The sequence below is a fragment of the Gorilla gorilla genome, chromosome 5, assembly GCF_029281585.2.
Source record: "Gorilla gorilla gorilla isolate KB3781 chromosome 5, NHGRI_mGorGor1-v2.1_pri, whole genome shotgun sequence".
Classification (NCBI taxonomy): Eukaryota; Metazoa; Chordata; class Mammalia; order Primates; family Hominidae; genus Gorilla; species Gorilla gorilla.
Genome location: NC_073229.2, coordinates 35,013,376 through 35,022,191, shown reverse-complemented (window position 1 = coordinate 35,022,191; position 8,816 = coordinate 35,013,376).

Sequence of the window (8,816 nt, the reverse complement as noted above, 5' to 3'; positions counted from 1 at the left end):
TCCTTCCTTTGCCCCTGTGGCATACCTCTCTAAACAATTAAACAACACTGTCAGAGCATGGCCAACCTGTCTTAGAGCATTAGCAGCAGTGGCCGTTTTGGCTCTGGAAAGTAACATTTGGCCAAAGCACCACCATCCACAGCCCTCACAACTTACAGGATCTCCTCTCCTCTCAGGCGTTAAGCTCCCTCTCTCCTTCCCGAATTCAGTCACTGCATGCCCTCTTTATTGAAAATCCAGAATTCAGCCTCGCCAAAAGCGCCCCCCTCAACCCAGCATCCCTACTCCCCATATCCTTTTCCCCTCCTACTCATTCTTGCACTGACATTCTGGATCACCTGCAGCCACACTTCCCTAACATCTCCTTCGAGCCTCTCACTAACCCAGATGGCCACTATTCATAGATGGCTCCTCTTCTGGAGCCCCCGGCTCTCCCAAAATTGCTGGGTATGCAGTAGTTACCTTAAACCATGTAACTGAGGCTAAACCCTACCCCAGGAACCTCCTCCCAGAATGCAGAACTCATAGCTCTCACCAGAGCCCTAACCCTCTCCAAAGACAAACGGGTCAACATATACACAGACTCCAAGTATGCCTATCACATTCTTCATTCCCATGCTACCATCTGGCAAGAGAGAGGATTCCTTATCACCAAAAGAACCCCCATTACTAATGGCCCCCTTACTTACCAACTCTTTCAGGCCACACACCTCCCAACTGAAGCAGGAGTCATACACTGTCGAGAACATCAAACAGGATCAGATAAAATCTCAAGAGGAAATAAAAAGGCCGATGAGGCAGGAAAACAGGCCTCCCTTTCTCCTCTCCTTGCCCCCATCGTACTTGTCACCCCAGCAGTCCCACCCAGATACCCTCCCACCAGAAAGGCTTTGCTACTACAGCAAGGAACCTCCCTTCAAGGGGACCGGATAATAAAAAATCAAAAGCTCATTCTTCCCCAAGAGCAAACCAAGGAAATTCTAACACCTCTTCACCAATCCTTCCATATTGATGCACGCCCGCAGTACCTACTCCTTCGCCCTTGTTTCTCGTCCCCCAATCTATTCGCCTCACTAAAGGACATAACCTCAAACTGTCGTATATGCTCGTTACTTCCTCCCAAGGGGCTCTTTGCCCTCTCCTCATCCCTACACACCAGCTCAGAGGAACACTCCCAGGGAGCACTGGCAAGTAAACTTCACCCACATGCCTCCCATCAAAAAAAACTAAATATCTTCTTACCCCCGTAGACACTTTTTCAGGCTAGGTAGAAGCATTTCCTACCCCTTCAAAAAAAGCTGCAGAAGTCTCTCAAATTCTCATATCAGAAATCTTCCCTAGATTTGGTCTCCCTCTCTCCATATAATCAGACAATGGGCCTAGTTTCATCTCCCAAATTACCCAACAGGTCTCCCCATCCCTTGGTGTTCAGTGGCACCTCCATATCCCATACCAGCCCCAGTCATCCGCAGAAATCGAGAGGGCAAACGGAATTCTCAAACTCAGTTAACCCAACTCACACTTGAGATCAAAAAACCTTGGACCTCCCTTTTACCCATAGCACTGGCTCGCATCGGAGCCAGTCCAAAAGCCCCCTCCTTCCTCAGTCCATTTGAGTTAATGTATGGACGCCCTTTCCTCTTACAAAACAGACCCCCTCCTAACTCTCAATTAGGAGAGTACCTTCCAACACTCTCCCTCATGTGTCATATTGTCCGTGAACAAGCTGACTAGGCCCTTCCAAAACCCCACCAAGGCCCCACCGACCAGGCACTCCTTCCTGGAGAATATGTCTTTCTAAAAACCCTTACTCCAACGAGTCTCAAACCAAAGTGACAAGGCCCTTTCCAAGTCCTTCTCACTACCCCCACCGCAGCCAAACTTTCAGGACACAACTCTTGATACCATCTTTCCAGGTTACAAAGGGCCCCTGCAGCTGACCGGCCACCAACTAACCAACCAGCTGTTCCCTGCAAATACTCCAGCACTCTTCTCGGACCAACTTGATTCCACCTAACACCCATCCCAGAAGACCTCACTCTTCCCCCATGAACCGTAACAGATAAGTTGTCACCCCCTACCATTAAGTATCCAAACCCTTATTAATGGAAATCATCTATTACACTGCCCTTGCAGGAATCAGCCTACTTACTCTACTCTTTGCCATAGGACTATATACTGTCTCACTTCCTGGGTGGGATTTCAAACAAAAAACCTCAGTATCTGTAAACTTTTGCCTCATAATCCTCCTTATAGCAGGTATAACAGCCACCAACAAATAGTTGCCCCTCCTTAATGTCCTGTCTTTGCCCGTCCTGCTGTTTCACCCTCTTCCTTCACTGCATCACAGAAAACATTTCACGGTCCTACCCAGAACATCCCACCCTCACGGCATTCCTTGACTGGATCACCAATCTTATATTTCGAGGGGATTTACAGGAATTCACTCCAGATGAAGCCGAATTCTTTACCTTTACACTTGCTGTCTATCTATTTACTTCTTCTTCCCTCCTCCTCCTCATCCTCACTACCGCTTCACCTTCAGCGCACCATTCAACAGGCACATACGATACTCAAACTAACCCCTCCCTGGCCAAGGCCTGCTGGTTCTGTGTACACCCCTCAGAAACCATATCAAAGGATGCCTTCCCAGTTCCCCTCAAAGACTGGGTTCTCACCAATATAACCCTCCACCCCCGCTACCAAAGTTTCGGAGGAGTAAATGCACTCAAAATTTACAAACTTAATCTTAGCGCACGTACTTCACAACACAAGGTTATCTTAGGAGCACTTACCTCAGACTCAAAACTAAGCCAACAAGCATCCCTATGCATAAAGCATGAACTTTTCTCAGGAGTCCCCCTAGGCACCCTCTCCTCTAGCTTATGCAACTATACCCTGACACTCACTCCCCCGACAGGCATCCAAACAGTAACAGTAACAAACCCCACACAAACTCTCAAAATCTCCAACCCCCCTCAGACCTGAGTCACGGGAGAAACATCAGGATTCTGCAATAACTGACACAGGCCCTGCATAGAGATCGCAGGGTGGAGCACTTGTCTAGACCCCGTCGCCGCTTCCGAATGCATGGAAATCCCACTGCCTAACACACCCTCAAACAGACTACTTATTGATACAAAACGCTTCATTCTACACTTAGAAAACTCAACAGTAGGAGCTAGCCAGCTCAACTCAACACATCCCCTTCAACCCCTAACCGGAGCGGCTCTAGCCTCCTCCCTCCACGCCTGGCACTCAGAGAACAACATTTTACACTTCCTTTTTGCCATACATTTCCAATTCTGCCTCCCTAGACAAGGTGCATTCTTTCTATGCGGCACCTCCACCTACCTCTGTCTTCCCACCAACCAAACAGGCCCCTGTACACTGGTCTTCCTCAGCCCTAAAATGGGCATAGCTCCAGGAGAAAACCTGCCCCTCCAAACCCTAAATACTCAAATCCCACACCGCAGGCACCAGGCAATACAGCTTATCCCACTACTCGTAGGCCTGGGCATCACAGCAGCCACGGGCACAGGAGTAGCAGAAGTCACAACTTCCTCTTATTACCATAAAACCTTATCAAAAGGCCTTTCAGATGGTATAGATGACCTTGCAACTTCCATATCCACCTTACAAGCTCGGCTAGACTCTCTAGTGGCAGTCGCCTTACAAAATCACAGGGGTCTCGACCTACTGACCGCCGACAAAGGAGGACTCTGTATTTTCCTAGACAAAGAATGCTGCTTTTATTTTAATCAGTTAGGCTTAGTTCAAGATGCACTAAAAAACTCAAAGATCGAGCCCAAAAGATCAGGGAAAGCAGCCCCTCTACCTGGCCCTCTTGGGCCTCTTGGTCTCTCAGCACCTGGGCCCCCTGGCTACTCCCTCTCCTTGTACCCGATATAGTCCTTTTCCTTCTCCTAATCTTCGGGCCTTGCTTAATACGCCTCCTCACCCAGTTTTTACAGAACTGTATCTGGGCTTTTGCCCACGGAACCATACAGGGCATGATGTTACTCCAGGAGTATCAACAATTTCTAAACCAAAGCCAACCCCTACCTTCCAGCCTTTCCCCTAGCCACCACCCCCTCTCAGCTTGAAGCAGTCTGATGAAATCAACGCCCCTTCTCTATCATCTATTAAAAGGCTGGAATGTTAGGGTCTACCCAGATGAACTGTTTACCCCTCCCATAGACCTAAGCCCCAAAGGCCAAAAAGTAAAACCCCCTATCCCAAATCCGCCTGTAACTGTTTGACCAGAGGCCAGCTGTTTCAGGACGCAGTTAAGACGTCTACCTTGCATAACAGAACTGGCAAGAAAAACATCTCCAGGAAGCGGTCAGACACCTGGCACATAGGACCCCCCCACACACTTTTTTTATTTTTTCTTCACCCTGACCCAGTTCTACGCCCTATAAAACCCTGCTATAGCCTGTAAGTGGGGCTGCCTCCTCTGCTTTTGTCAAAGGTAGCCTGGCAGGACTGACAATAAATCAGCTTGCCTGAACTTGGGTCTATTGGCCTTATTCCTTTCTCGACTGTCCTTCCAATTATCCCTTACAATAGTGATGTAAACAATTATAATATCCTCTGTTATCACAGAGTCATGCAAAAGTTATAGAAATGTAAAAAAAGCAGTGATGAACTTTCTGGGGAGAGCAGGGGAAGTTTCTCTGGTAGACTGTATTACTGTTTACCAATGTCTGCTTGTTTGTCCTCCCTGGGAGAAGAGTCTACTTTCCCAGTCCATTCAAGTCAGGCTTGGCATGAGAATTGCTTTTGCCAGTGGAATATGAGAAGTGATGTGGATCACATCTACGCAAGAGTTGAAGGGCAGTTTGTGCTTTGCTGAATTGCTTTCCCCCTGTCACTGACCAGCCCCATCCCAGGAAGTTTGTGCTGGCTTATCCTGAGTCTCTAAGAAGATGACATGAAGCAGAGTGGCGGCCAGCCATGCTGGACTTATAGTATGAGCAAAATTCAAGCTGTTACAGGCCCCTGAGATTTGGGAACCTGTTCACATTGTATACCTTTAAGGGCTGATCAGTAATGTTAGGCTGAATCTTCCATACAAAGAAATGCAAGGCCTTAATTTAATAAAATATTAGACGGGGGTTGGCCAGGATCACCAAAAGCATATCTTTCATGGGCAAGGAAACTCAAGATAGGTCCTGGGAAGAAGGGAACATTACCTTACACCTCTGGAACTTTTTGCAAGCTGCTATTATAACAGAAGATATTATAATTGTTTAGATGACTGTCACCCCAACTAGACCAGGGACTCTTTGTTTCAGAGAATACATTTTCTCCCTCAGCAAGTGGGACAATTTCTGTCTTATTACCCTTTTAGGCTAGTTACAACTATGATAGAACTAAACTTATATATAATAAGACATATTATAAGCAAAGAGTGTCCCATTCTACAAAAGATAAAGCAAACCCTCAGCTTTACGTAGACAGACCCAAAAAGCTATAAGTAATGGCAGCTTTAAAAAAATTTTTAAGGTTGTTTAGCTTTTTGCAGTGAGAGTAGAAAAGTCTCTTCCTTGTTCCAGACTGCTCCTTTGAATTTCTTAAAAAGAAAACACCAGCGTCTAATAGGAGGTGAATGAGATGGGTGTGAAAAGGTATCTTGGGAGCAAAGAAGTTAGCTGAGATATCAGGCTTTGGGGCTTTCGGGACATATTCTGCAACTCCATTTGGGTGACAACCTAAAGCATTTCATTAGGCATCTTATAGCTTTTTATTTTTTCATAAGAAAACCTCTCCTGTTTGTTTATAAAGCTGATTTTCTTTTTTCCAGGTAAAAAAAAATAATTCTAGGGCCAGGCGCGGTGGCTCACGCCTGTAATCCCAGCACTCTGGGGTCAGGAGATCGAGACCATCCTGGCTAACATGGTGAAACCCTGTCTCTACCAAAAATACAAAAAATTAGCCGGGCGTGGTGGTGGGTGCCTGTAGTCCCAGCTACTCAGGAGGCTGAGGCAGGAGAATGGCGTGAACCCGGGAGGTGGAGCTTGCAGTGATCCGAGATTGCACCATTGCACTCCAGCCTGGGCAACAGAGTGAGACTCCGTCTAAAAAAAAAATTAAAAAAAAAATAAATCTAAATATTGTCTCATTTAAAAATGATACAGCATTTTAAGTCTCTGGCCTTGGTAGGGCCTTAAGAGCTGCCTGGTATTCCTGCTCCATTTCCCTTTTTGCTCCCATACTCCAAGACTTTTATTTTAGATCTCGTTCTCCCTCTTCAAAACATGTATTTCTGGTACTCTTGAAGTTTAAATTCTGGGTGCAGTTGAAAATAAATAAGCAAGTAAATATACTTTTCAGATAGGTGATAAATATAATGACATAGAATACAGTAGAAAAAGAGATAGTGACAGAGGTGAGAAGGAGGGGGAAGTATTTTTGATGGGCCAGTCTGGGAGGTTTCTTTGATAAGATGGCATTTGAATGAGAACAAGAGGATGTAAGGGAATATGCCATGTGGACATTTGAAGGAAGATCATCCTGGGCAGAGGGAACTGCATGTGCAAAAAGGTCCCGAGGCAGAAGTGTGCTTGATATGATCAAGGAAGTGCAAGGAAGAAAGTACAGCTAGTGTGGAGAAAATAAATGGGAGAGTGGTAGGACATGAGCTCAGGGAGGTGGCAGGGAGAAGCCAGAACATGCAAAACCTTGCAAAACTTGCAGAACCTTCCTGACCTTTGCCATCCTCACTCTCGCTTAATGACCACTGATTTCATTTAAAAATTGAAACAAGGCTGGAAGTGGTGGCTCACGCCTGTAATCCCAGCTCTTTGGGAGGCCAAGGCGGGCAGATCACGAGGTCAGGAGATCAAGACCAGCCTGGCCAACATGGTGAAACCCCATCTCTACTTAAAAAATATATAGATATACAAAAATTAGCCACCATGGTGACACATGCCTATACTTCAGAGGCCGAGGCATGAGAATTGCTGCAACCCGGGAGGTGGAGGCTGTAGTGAGCTGAGATTGCTCCACTGCACTCCAGCCTGGGCGAAAGAGTGAAAATATGTCTCCAAAAAAAAAAAAAAAAAAGTCCTGGCACGGTGGCTCACGCCTGTAATCTCAGCACTTTGGGAGGCCGAGATCGAGACCATCCTGGCTAACAAGGTGAAACCCCGTCTCTATTAAAAAATACAAAAAAATTAGCTGGGCGTGGTGGCGGGCGCCCGTAATCCCAGCTACTTGGGAGGCTGAGGCAGGAGAATGGCATGAACCCAGGAGGCAGAGCTTGCAGTGAGCCAAGATCGCGCCACTGCACTCCAGCCTGGGTGACAGAGCGAGACTCTGTCTCAAAAAAAAAAACAAAACAAAAACAAAAACAAACAAACAAAAACATTGAACTTGGCCAAGTCCTGTGGCTCACCTAGCACTTTGGGAGGCAAAGGTGGGCAGATCACCTGAGGTCAGGAGTTCGAGACCAGTGTGGCCAACATGGTGAAACCCCATTTCTACTAAAAACACAAAAATTAGCCTGGCGTGGTAGTGCATGCCTGTAACCCCAGCTACTCAGGTGGCTGAGGCATGAGAATTGCTTGGACGCGGGAGGCAGAGGTTGCAGTAAGCCGTGTGCCACTGCACTCCAGCCTGGGCAATAGAGCAAAACTCCATTTCAAAGAAAAAATAAATGAATGAATCAAAGAGAACTTGTACCTCCCAGTCATACCTACCAACCTACCTACATGTGTGCCCTTACAGTTTGTCTTCTCTCTTCTTACCTGGATGACTGCCCACATTCCAGCCTCTCCAGGTGAACCCTAGATCATCCCCTCTGCCTGTCAAGGACATTGCTCCTGCAGTTGTCTATGCTCCTGCATCATCAGTATTCTCACTCTACTGGCTAATTCTTCTTCTTTTATAAACACACTACCATCATCTATCGTAAATTGCCCTCCTTTGATCCCTTCCACCCCCTGCTTCCCTTAATGGAAAATTTCCCTTTGTCTGTCTGTCTGTGCTTGCCATCTCCTTTCTTTTTATCTCATTCATTCATGAACCCAACATAAGCTGACTTTTGCTCCCATACCTTCACAAAATCTTTCTTGTCAAAGTCACACTAACACCGCATTGCCAAATCCCGTGTTTATTTCCCCGTTCTCATCTTTCTTAGCCTATCGTAGCATTTGACACAGTTGACTACTTCCTTCTTCTTGAGGCAACTTCTTCACTTGACCTCTCACTTTTCCTTAGCGATTCCTCAGTGTCTGTCTTAGTCTGTTTGGGCTTCTGTAACAAAATGCCATAATGCATGGCCAACATGGTGAAGCCCCATTTCTACTAAAAATACAAAAAGTAGCCTGGTGTGGTAGCGCATGCCTGTAATCCCAGCTACTCGGGTGGCTGAGGCATGAGAATTGCCTTGTAGCTTAGAAACAACAGAAGTTTATTTCTCATAGGAGGCTGGGATGTCCCAGATCAAGACATTGGCAGACTTGGTGTCCAGTTCCTCATAGACAGCGCCTTCTATCGTGAGGCAGCTTTCTGGAGCCTCTGTCTCTCTCTTTGAGACAGAGACTGTCTGCCAAGCTAGAGTGTGGTGGCGTGATCATAGCTCTCTGCAGCTTGGATCTTCTGAGCTCAAGTGATCCACCTACTTCAGCCTCCCAAGTAGCTGGGACTACAGGTGCATGCCACCACGCCTGGCTAATTATTTTATTTTTTGTAGAGACAAATGTCCCTATGTTGCCCAGGCAGGTCTCGAACTCCTGGCCTCAAGTGATCCTTCTACCTCAGCTTCCCAAAGTGCTGGGATTACAAACATGAGTCACCGTACCTGCCTC